Genomic DNA, 9,445 nt, shown 5'->3' with positions numbered 1-9,445 from the left:
TACCGGCGCAATCGATGTTTCCACCATACATTGACAACCAATCCATGCCTAATATCACATCCAATCCTTGAGATTCCAACACTATTAGGTCCGAGGGAAATACGTAGTTACCAATCCTTAATGGCAACCGATGACACCATAGGCTAGCCATATATTCTGCTCCAGGCGAGGTTACTAACATGGGTGACCTAAGGGCTTGGGTTGACAGTTTATACTTATCCACAAATCCTCTTGATATGTATGAATGTGATGCACCAGTATCGAAAATAACAAGTACAGTAAATGACTTAACCAAAAACTTACCGATTACTGCATCCGGCTGCTCTTCAACCTCCTCCACATTAACGTGGTTCACCTGTCCCCTGTTGAAAGGGTTCGGCTTCTTCCCAGAGCTTCCATTGCCATTGCCATTCTGTGATTCAGGACATTCATTGGCATAATGTCCGGTCTTCTGGCACTTAAAGCAAGTGACTTGGCTCAGGTCTCTCTTGGCTGGGATCGATGGGTTGGTGTGGTTCTGGCCGTTACTTCCTCCATTCCCATTACCATTTTTGGTGCCATTGTGATTGTGTGAGCTACCTCCTCCATGGGTATGCTGAAAATGTCCTCCAGGTCTAGGGTTAAAACATGGTTTCTGCTGAGCTCCTGAAGTGTACTTCCCTTGTCCATACTTCCTCTTGCGATTCTCAATCTGCTGCTGCTTCCCTTCAATCATAAGAGAACGATCTACCAACTCCTGGTAGTTGTTCAAGGTTGCTACCATCAACTGCATGCTCAACTCATCATTCAGTCTTTCCAGAAACTTCTCCTGCTTAGCTGCATCCGTAGCAACGTCATCTGGGGCATAATGTGCTAATTTACTAAAGTCCTCCACATGCTGGCCAACAGTCCGTCCTCCTTGGCGCAAGTTGCGAAACTCTTGCTTCTTCATGGCCATAGCTCCTGCTGAAGCATGGGCAGTTCGAAAAGCCTGCTGAAATTGGTCCCATGTGACAGTGTCGACAGGGAAAGTGGCTGTGAAATTCTCCCACCATGATGCTGTGGGTCCTTCAAGCTGATGTGCGACAAACTTCACCTTTTTCGCATCCGTGCATCCTGCTGTGGTCAACTCCCTAGCTGTCTTGCGGAGCCAATCATCTGCTACTATCGGCTCGGTGCTACTGGAAAACACCGGCGGATTCAACCTAAGAAAACGGGCTAAGTGATCAACAGGTGGTGGTGGTGGGTTGTTGTTGTTGTTGTTGTTGTTCCCCTTATTCTGATTCTGGACTAACAACTGCATCAATGTGTTCTGCTACTGGATCAACTGGGTGAGCTCCGGTGGAAAGGTAAATCCGGGGTCACGTGTCGGAGGCATCTAAGGGTTTAGAAAAGATGAGATTTAAGAATAGAGAGGGGTCTAAAGAGAAAACACTACCCATATGCTCATGAGGCAAAAGCAAACAATTCACTTCATTCAATCAATCAAACAAGGGCATACAATCGATCTAACTATCGCAAAAGTGCTCGGACTACTATATTTACATGGTGGACTACTACTACTGATGAGGTGGTCTCCTAGAAATATTCTTCGGTTGCAGACTCCATGATATCTGCTCCAACTTCATCAACATAGTCATCCTCGCTATCATCTGGATCCGAGTCGGTGTCGTCGATGATGATGTAGTCTTCCGGGTGAATCTCCTTGGGTTCTTCGCCTTCTTCTACTGGTGTAGGGCCTCCCATAAATATCCCGATCTTGTTGATCAGATCGTCATTCTTCACCACTAATACTTCTATTTCCTCTTCATAATCTTCACGTGTAGCCTTGAGTTCTTCCTCCAGTTCCTTGATTCTTGTCCTTGCCTTCTTCAGATCTATCATGTCGGCGCACATCTGGTTTTCCTGACGTCGAATGTGCTGGTTTAACTCCTAGATAAAAGCTGCAAGTGATCTATCCTTCCTAGTGCTGATCATCTCCCAGTGCTCATCTCGGCGCCCACAAATCTGGTAGATAGTATCCTTAAGATCATTGCAATAGACTTCTCTAATGCGTCCCATAGCGATGTGAGCTGCCATGCTCTTTCCTAGACTCCAAGTTGGTGCATCAAAGAAAACTCTATGGGCTCAGTGACTGGCATGAACGTCCTTCCTGGAACTTGAACTTGAATCATCCAGCGCTCCTCTTCAGGTAAAGTGGCGTTGTAGGTTCCGGTGAAGCTTGGTACTCCTATGTTCAGGTATCTAGTGACTTCCTTCAAGTGGCGTCCAAAGGGTGTATCTTCATCCGGTTGAGTGAACTTGTTCCTTGCATCCGCCATCCTAAAAGAATATAGAAGATGAGAAGTCAGAAAAGAGAGGAGAGTGAGTAGTGATCTATGTCTTAAGTTTAGTGGTCGTGTCCTACAATCAGCGTGTGCTCTGATACCATCTTGTAGTGACCAGACCTCAAACGGTCCAATCTCTGTGCTCAGGTGTCATCCCTGGATCAGTAATGCTGACACCACACATTACTTGAAGGATTTCTAACAGAGTAGCAATCACACACTTATTACATCGAGTGTCTCAAGAGAGAACTTATTACAATAAATATGGCTTAAGGCCATCTAATGACGATAAAAGCGGAAGGCTTGGAAGATAAGTGAGTCCATCAACTCCAACGGCATCACTGAGTATAGAACCACGACCTAAAACTCCTTAATCGTCGTCTGAAAAGTCTGCAATATTAACGTTGCAGCCCGAAACGGGTCAGCACATGGAATATGCTGGCGAAGTAACACATAGAGAGTAATGGAATAATTAGGCTATTCTATATGCATATTTGGCCGGTGGAAAGCTCTATGGTTAGAGTTTTGCGTAAAGCCAATTTTTCCCTACTGCAAAGGAATAATTTTTATTTAACTATCATGGTGGTTGTTAAACATTGAGAATGGTTGACAGCATTCTCAATCCCAATTAAGCATCATCATTAAACAAAACCCAACAAAATTAATTTTAGAGTAACATGTTGAGATTCACATGATAATCCAGGTACTAGATACTCAAGATGTCCATAACCGGGGACACGGCTAACCATGATTAGTTTATACACTCTGCAGAGGTTTGCGCACTTTTCCCCACAAGACTCGATCTCCTTCGTTGGATTTCTCGCACTACATGGTGTTTGAGAAACGGATGACCGAGACATAGTCTTTCAGAAGCGCTAGCACCTTACAAATGGGTAGACCGTACCAACCTACATCCCCTACATCTGCTAGTCTACCACTGTAAGAGTTCGCACAACTTAGTCAACTATGTTAGAGCCATTAATAGCTTGTGGCTGCAAACGGAAGTTTCTAGCATGAATAATCTCATGATCCCTTTGAGCCTAGGTGGCGGTCCATAAAGAAAAACAGGCAATCACCGGAATACCCAGGTGCCTCAATCCACCCAGATGTGTATTTAAGTTGCCATCTTAAGTAAACCATTAATTAACAATCTCACATCTGTCACGGATACACTCACCCAATCCACGTCTACTAGCATAGCATGGCATAATAAGCAAACGTAGAAGTAACTCCCAAAGGTTTGATAATAACAGGTAATAGGTACTACCTCAACTACTTACCAAACCCACAATTTAATTAGATCCTAATCATGCAATGTGTGAGGATTGATTTAATACAATAAAACTGGGTAGTTGGAAATCATGATCAAAGTGTTACTTGCCTTACTGATGATCCGGGAAACCTAGCGATTCGAAGTAGCAAGCGGCGCACTCTGGGTACTCTATCGCAAACAAACAAGCATACAATAAGTACTCAACTAAAGCACAAGTAAAACTCAAATAAGAGATCTAACCAGAAAGTTCAACTTAAGAACTCCGGTTCGCAAAAAGAATCAAAACGAACGAAGCAACGAAAGACAAACGGCAAAAGAAACAGGCTTTGTTTACTATTCTGGATCTCGGGCAAATTTTACAGTAGCAAAAACTTGTTTTAGTTGGTTAAACGAAAAGAGGGTTTCGAGACGAAACTCCGGGCGCTTGAGTCGCCTGATTCTGATAAACAAGCGAAAAGTTAGACTAAAACAAAAATCGGATCAGAAATCGCGATATGAAAAATCGCGGATTTAATTCGAGAAAAAGAAAAATGACGAACTTTCGTTAAAACGAACGAACGGGCGAACGCTCGCTATTTAAATAAATCGGAAAAACCGATCTATTTAAAAAAACGAAACTAAAAAAACAAGCAAACCGTCGGAAAAACTGAACGGTTTTTCGAGAAAAACCGAAGGCGAAAAAAAAACTACCTCTAGCGACTCCGGCGAACGGCGGCGGCGGCGGTCCGGCGAACGGCGGGGCGGCGGCGGGGCAGCGGGGCCGGCTAGGGTTAGGGTTTGGGCGGGGGCGCGGCTTGGGCTTCGGCCGGGTCCCCGGGGCGCTATAAAAAGGCCCGGCCAGGAGGAGTCCTGGCTGGTTACGGCCCAAGGTCGGTTCGGACTTTTTTTTAAATAATTATGCTCGGGAAAAAAAACAAAAGAAATACTAAACGGACTCCAAAAATCCCGAAATAAATTTTCCCCGGCTTGTAAAATCAAGCCGCACAAGATGAACATTTATTTGGGGCCTAAATGCAATTTTGAAAAACACGCATTTTTCCTAAATTCAAATAAAATAGCAAATAAAACCAAAATAAATTCTTATTTGATTTTTTTATTAAATCCTCAATATTTTTTTATTTTGGGAAAGTCATTTTATTCCCTCTCTCACATTTTTGTAATAGAAATAATTGAAGATAAAATAAATAAAATTAAATGATCCTATTTTTAAAATTTGAGACAACTCAAATATGAAAATAACGAAATCCCCTACTCTCTCCGAGGGTCCTTGAGTTGCGTGAAATTTCTAGGATCAACCAAAATGCAATAAATATGATATGCAATGATGATTTAGTGTATAACATTAGGATGTTACAGAAACAACACGTATGTATCGTTGCTACTAAGGATAAAACGATGGGGTCTATCTCTACATAGATAGATCTTGTCTACATCATGTCATCGTTCTTATTGCATTACTCCGTTTCTCCATGAACTTAATACACTAGATGCATACTGGATAGCGGTCAATGTGTGGAGTAATAGTAGTAGATGCATGCAGGAGTCGGTCTACTAATCTTGGACGTGATGCCTATATAATGATCATTGCATGGATATCGTCATAATTATTTGAGGTTCTATCAATTGCCCAACAATAATTTGTTTACCCACCGTTACTATTTTTCTCGAGAGAAGCCACTAGTGAAACCTACGGCTCCGGGTCTTCTTTCTCATATATTTGCCTTTGCGATCTACTTTTCTCTTGCATTTATTTTCATATCTACTAACCAAAAACCAAAAAATACCTTGCTACAACTTTTCCTTATTAATTTTATTTAGCGTTCGATCTATCAATGTACTACAAATTTATCTCACGTCCGTTTGCCTATCTTGAGGCACCGTACCCCGAGAGGGATTGACAACGCCTTTAACACGTCAGGTTGCAAGGATTTGTTATCTGTGTGCAGGGGCTCTTTATGTTATGTTACTTGGTTCTCCTACTGGTTCGATAACCTTGGTTTCATATCTGAGGAAAATACATACCACCACTGTGCTGCATCATCCCTTCCTGTTTGGGGAAATACCGACGTAGCTTCAAGCGACATCACCTTCCAGCAGTAATGAGCCATCAAATCACAAAGGCCCTCACCTCTCGTGAAACCGACCAAGCGAGACTGCCCCGCCCTCTAGCCTTTTAAAAAATGTATACTTTTGTACAATAGTAGTATCGGTGGCTTGCGCCATGGAGGAAAACTAACAAGATGAAATTAAAGAAAAAAGGTGGTACATATAGAGATTGCTCGTCATCGAATTATGCCATGTAGTACTATTAAAAAAGCTAATACGTGCTTAAATGGGGTGCTAAATTCTATTAAAGAAATTAGCATACCTGTTTAATTCTTGGGTTCTTATTATTTATGCCACTAGTTGTGTATCACTACTCAGTTTTGCCATTAAAAGTTACAACTACTCAAAAATGCCATCGATCCGTGAGATGCTTGCTCAAAAATGCAATTAGATATCTCAAAAATGCCATCATTTCGTTAGATGTTTGCTCAAAATTCCATTAGATATTGTTATTTTCACGTCAAACCCGTCGAGCATGTTAGATGACAAAAATAAGCCGATTCTCACAATGATAAGTGTGGCCCCGCTTGTCAGGAGTAACCAAGCAAATAATTTTACAGGAAAATAAGAACGTTGTTGGGATCAAGTAGGCCCTACACTTTATTGTACTGTAGTGAGATAGAGGGAGAGCTGGCATGTTGGTCCATAGGTATTTATGTCATTATGACATGGCAAAAGAGATTTGAGTCACAATAATGGTGTCCAGCACAACACACCCCTCAAATAAAACTAAGCACCCTGAAATTCTTTGACAACTAAACTACTGGCTATATGATGTTGGCCATATATATTGCACGTATATAATATGAAGAAACGAGTGGTAGTACTATACCAACTAAAAGATGAACTGTAAGAAATACTAGTATGTACGTACTGAAGAGTTAAAGTAATGAGAAGGAACATAACATAGTTCTGCTGGGGGCTCAGCACAACACACCCCTCAAATAAAACTTAGCACCCCTGAAATTAAACTAAGCAACTAATCTGGTAGACACTTCATTAGAACCACCATGAGCAACGATACTGCCACCTTACTCAGAGTCCTCGTCCACGTGCTCGACTTCGTCCTTGTCCGTCTTCCTCTTGGCCGATACTTCTTTGCTTGAACCGCACACTTGGATCTTGCTCTTCATCCAACTCTTGTAGATATTGAAACAAAGGTAGGCATCCATTGCAGCATACTGGATGTGGTCTATATCTAGTACATTCCACAGCCATGCATGATGATGAAACTTGTGCGGAGGTTTCTTCAGTTTACCATACGAAGGATGAACCATGGCTCCTGCCAGGGTCAGCATTGAAGGCTGATTGATGTCGCTTGAAGCTATGTCGATATTTCCCCAAAGAGGAAGGGATGATGCAGCACAGCGGTGGTAGGTATTTCCCTCAGATATGAAACCAAGGTTATCGAACCAATAGGAGAACCAAGCACCACAACGTAAACAACCCCTGCACACAAATAACAAATCCTCGTAACCCGACGTGTTAAAGGGGTTGTCAATCCCTTTCGAGTAACGTTGCCAGAAATTGGTGCGTGGACGGGAGAAAATAGTAATAGATTGAATAAATAGACCGCAAATAAAATAAAGTGCAGCAAAGTAATTTTGGGTTTTTCGATTAATAGATCTTAAAATAAAAGCAAATAAAAGTAGATCGCAAAGGAAAATAATATGAGAAAGAGACACGGGGGTCGTAGGTTTCACTAGTGGCTTCTCTTGAGAAAAATGGCAAATGGTGGGCGAACAAATTACTGTTGGGCAATTGATAGAACTTCAAATACTCATGACGATATCGAGGAAATGATCATTACATAGGCATCACGTCCAAGATTAGTAGACCAACTCCTGCTTGCATCTACTACTATTACTCCACAAATCGACCGCTATCCAGCATGCATCTAGTGTATTAAGTTCATGAAGAAACAGAGTAATGCAATAAGAGAGATGACATGATGTAGACAAAATCTATCTATGTAAAGATAGACCCCGTCATTTTATCCTTAGTAGCAATGATACATACGTGTCGGTTCCCCTTCTGTCACTGGGATCAAGCACCGTAAGATTGAACCCACTACAAAGCACCTCTTCCCATTGCAAGATAAATAGATCAAGTTGGCCAAACAAAACCCAAATATCGGAGAATAAATACGATGCTACAAGAAATCATGCATAAAAGATATCAAAGAAACTCAAATACTTTCATGGATATAAAAAGAGATAGATCTGATCATAAACTCAAAGTTCATCGGATCCCAACAAACACACCGCAAAAGATTTACGTCATATAGATCTCCAAGATACCATTGTATTGAGAATCAAGAGAGAGAGAGAGATGAAGCCATCTAGCTACTAACTACGGACCCGAAGGTCTACAAAGAACTACTCACACATCATCGGAGAGGCACCAATGGAGGTGGTGAACCCCGTTCGAGATGGTGTCTAGATTGGATCTGGTGGCTCTGGACTCTACGGCGGCAGGATCAATATTTCGTCTACTCCCCTAGGGTTTTGGGAATATTGGGTATTTATAGAGCAAAGAGGTGGTCCGGGGGGCACCCAAGGCGGGCACAACCCACCAGGGCGCGCCTGGCCCTCCTGGCACGCCCTGGTTGGTTGTGCTCCCCTCAGGGCACCCCCAAGCGCTGCCAGGGCATGTTGTGTTCCTTCTAGCCCATATAAAATCTCCATAAAGTTTTGTGGCATTTGGACTCCGTTCGATATTGATTTTCTGCGATGTAAAAAACATGGAAAAACAGCATCTGGCACTTGGCACTATGTCAATAGGTTAGTACCAAAAATGATATAAAATGATTATAAAACATCCAAGATTGATAATATAACAGCATGGAATAATCAAAATTTATAGATACGTTGGAGACGTCTCAGCATCCCCAAGCTTAACTCCTACTCGTCCTTGAGTAGGGAAGTGATAAAAATAGAATTTTTGATGCGGAATGCTGCCTAACATGTCATATCATATTTCTTTTCTTCATAGCATGGACATTTGGAATTTTATATTGTTTAAAGCAATAGTCTAGTTTTGACATGATAATTTAAATACTCAAGCATATCAACAAGCAACCATGTCTTTCAAAATATCAACAATAAAAGAAGTTATCCCTAGCCCACCATGCTCAATCATTGATCCATTCATGAAACACACTCGCATATTAGCTACACCCAATACTCAAGTACGATCATATTGCCTCCTAGTTGGTGCTTTTATAAGAGAAGATGGAGACTCAAATTCAAAAATAAAAATTGCATAAAGTAAAAGAAAGGCCCTTCGCAAAGGGAAGTAGGGATTTATAGAGGTGCCAAAGCTCAAAGCGAAAAACTTAGAGATAAAAACATTTTGGGAGGTGTATCCGTCCCATCAAAAAACGACTTAGAGTTCCCAATACTTTTCATGCTTATATATATCATAGGTGGTTCTCAAACAGAAAATAAAGTTTATTCCTTTTTCCACCATATTTCACTTTCCATGGCTAACCGTATCCACAGGTGCCCTCCATACCAACACTTTCCAAGGAATTTATTATTTGATAACATAAAGTAATTCATTTTTTCATTTTAGGACTAGGCATCCCTAATACCTTTGCCTTACTCTCATGCAATGACAAGTGAATAAACACTCATCGTGAGAATAACACATCTAGCATGGAAAATATTAGCCACCCCTCACCGCTCCGCGAGCGAAACGAACACACAAAAGAGGAGTTTATTTTTAAAATTAGAGATGGCACATGCAAATTTGCTTA

The sequence above is a fragment of the Triticum dicoccoides genome, chromosome 2A (assembly GCF_002162155.2).
Source record: "Triticum dicoccoides isolate Atlit2015 ecotype Zavitan chromosome 2A, WEW_v2.0, whole genome shotgun sequence".
Lineage (NCBI taxonomy): Eukaryota > Viridiplantae > Streptophyta > Magnoliopsida > Poales > Poaceae > Triticum > Triticum dicoccoides.
This window is presented reverse-complemented; position numbering follows the sequence as displayed.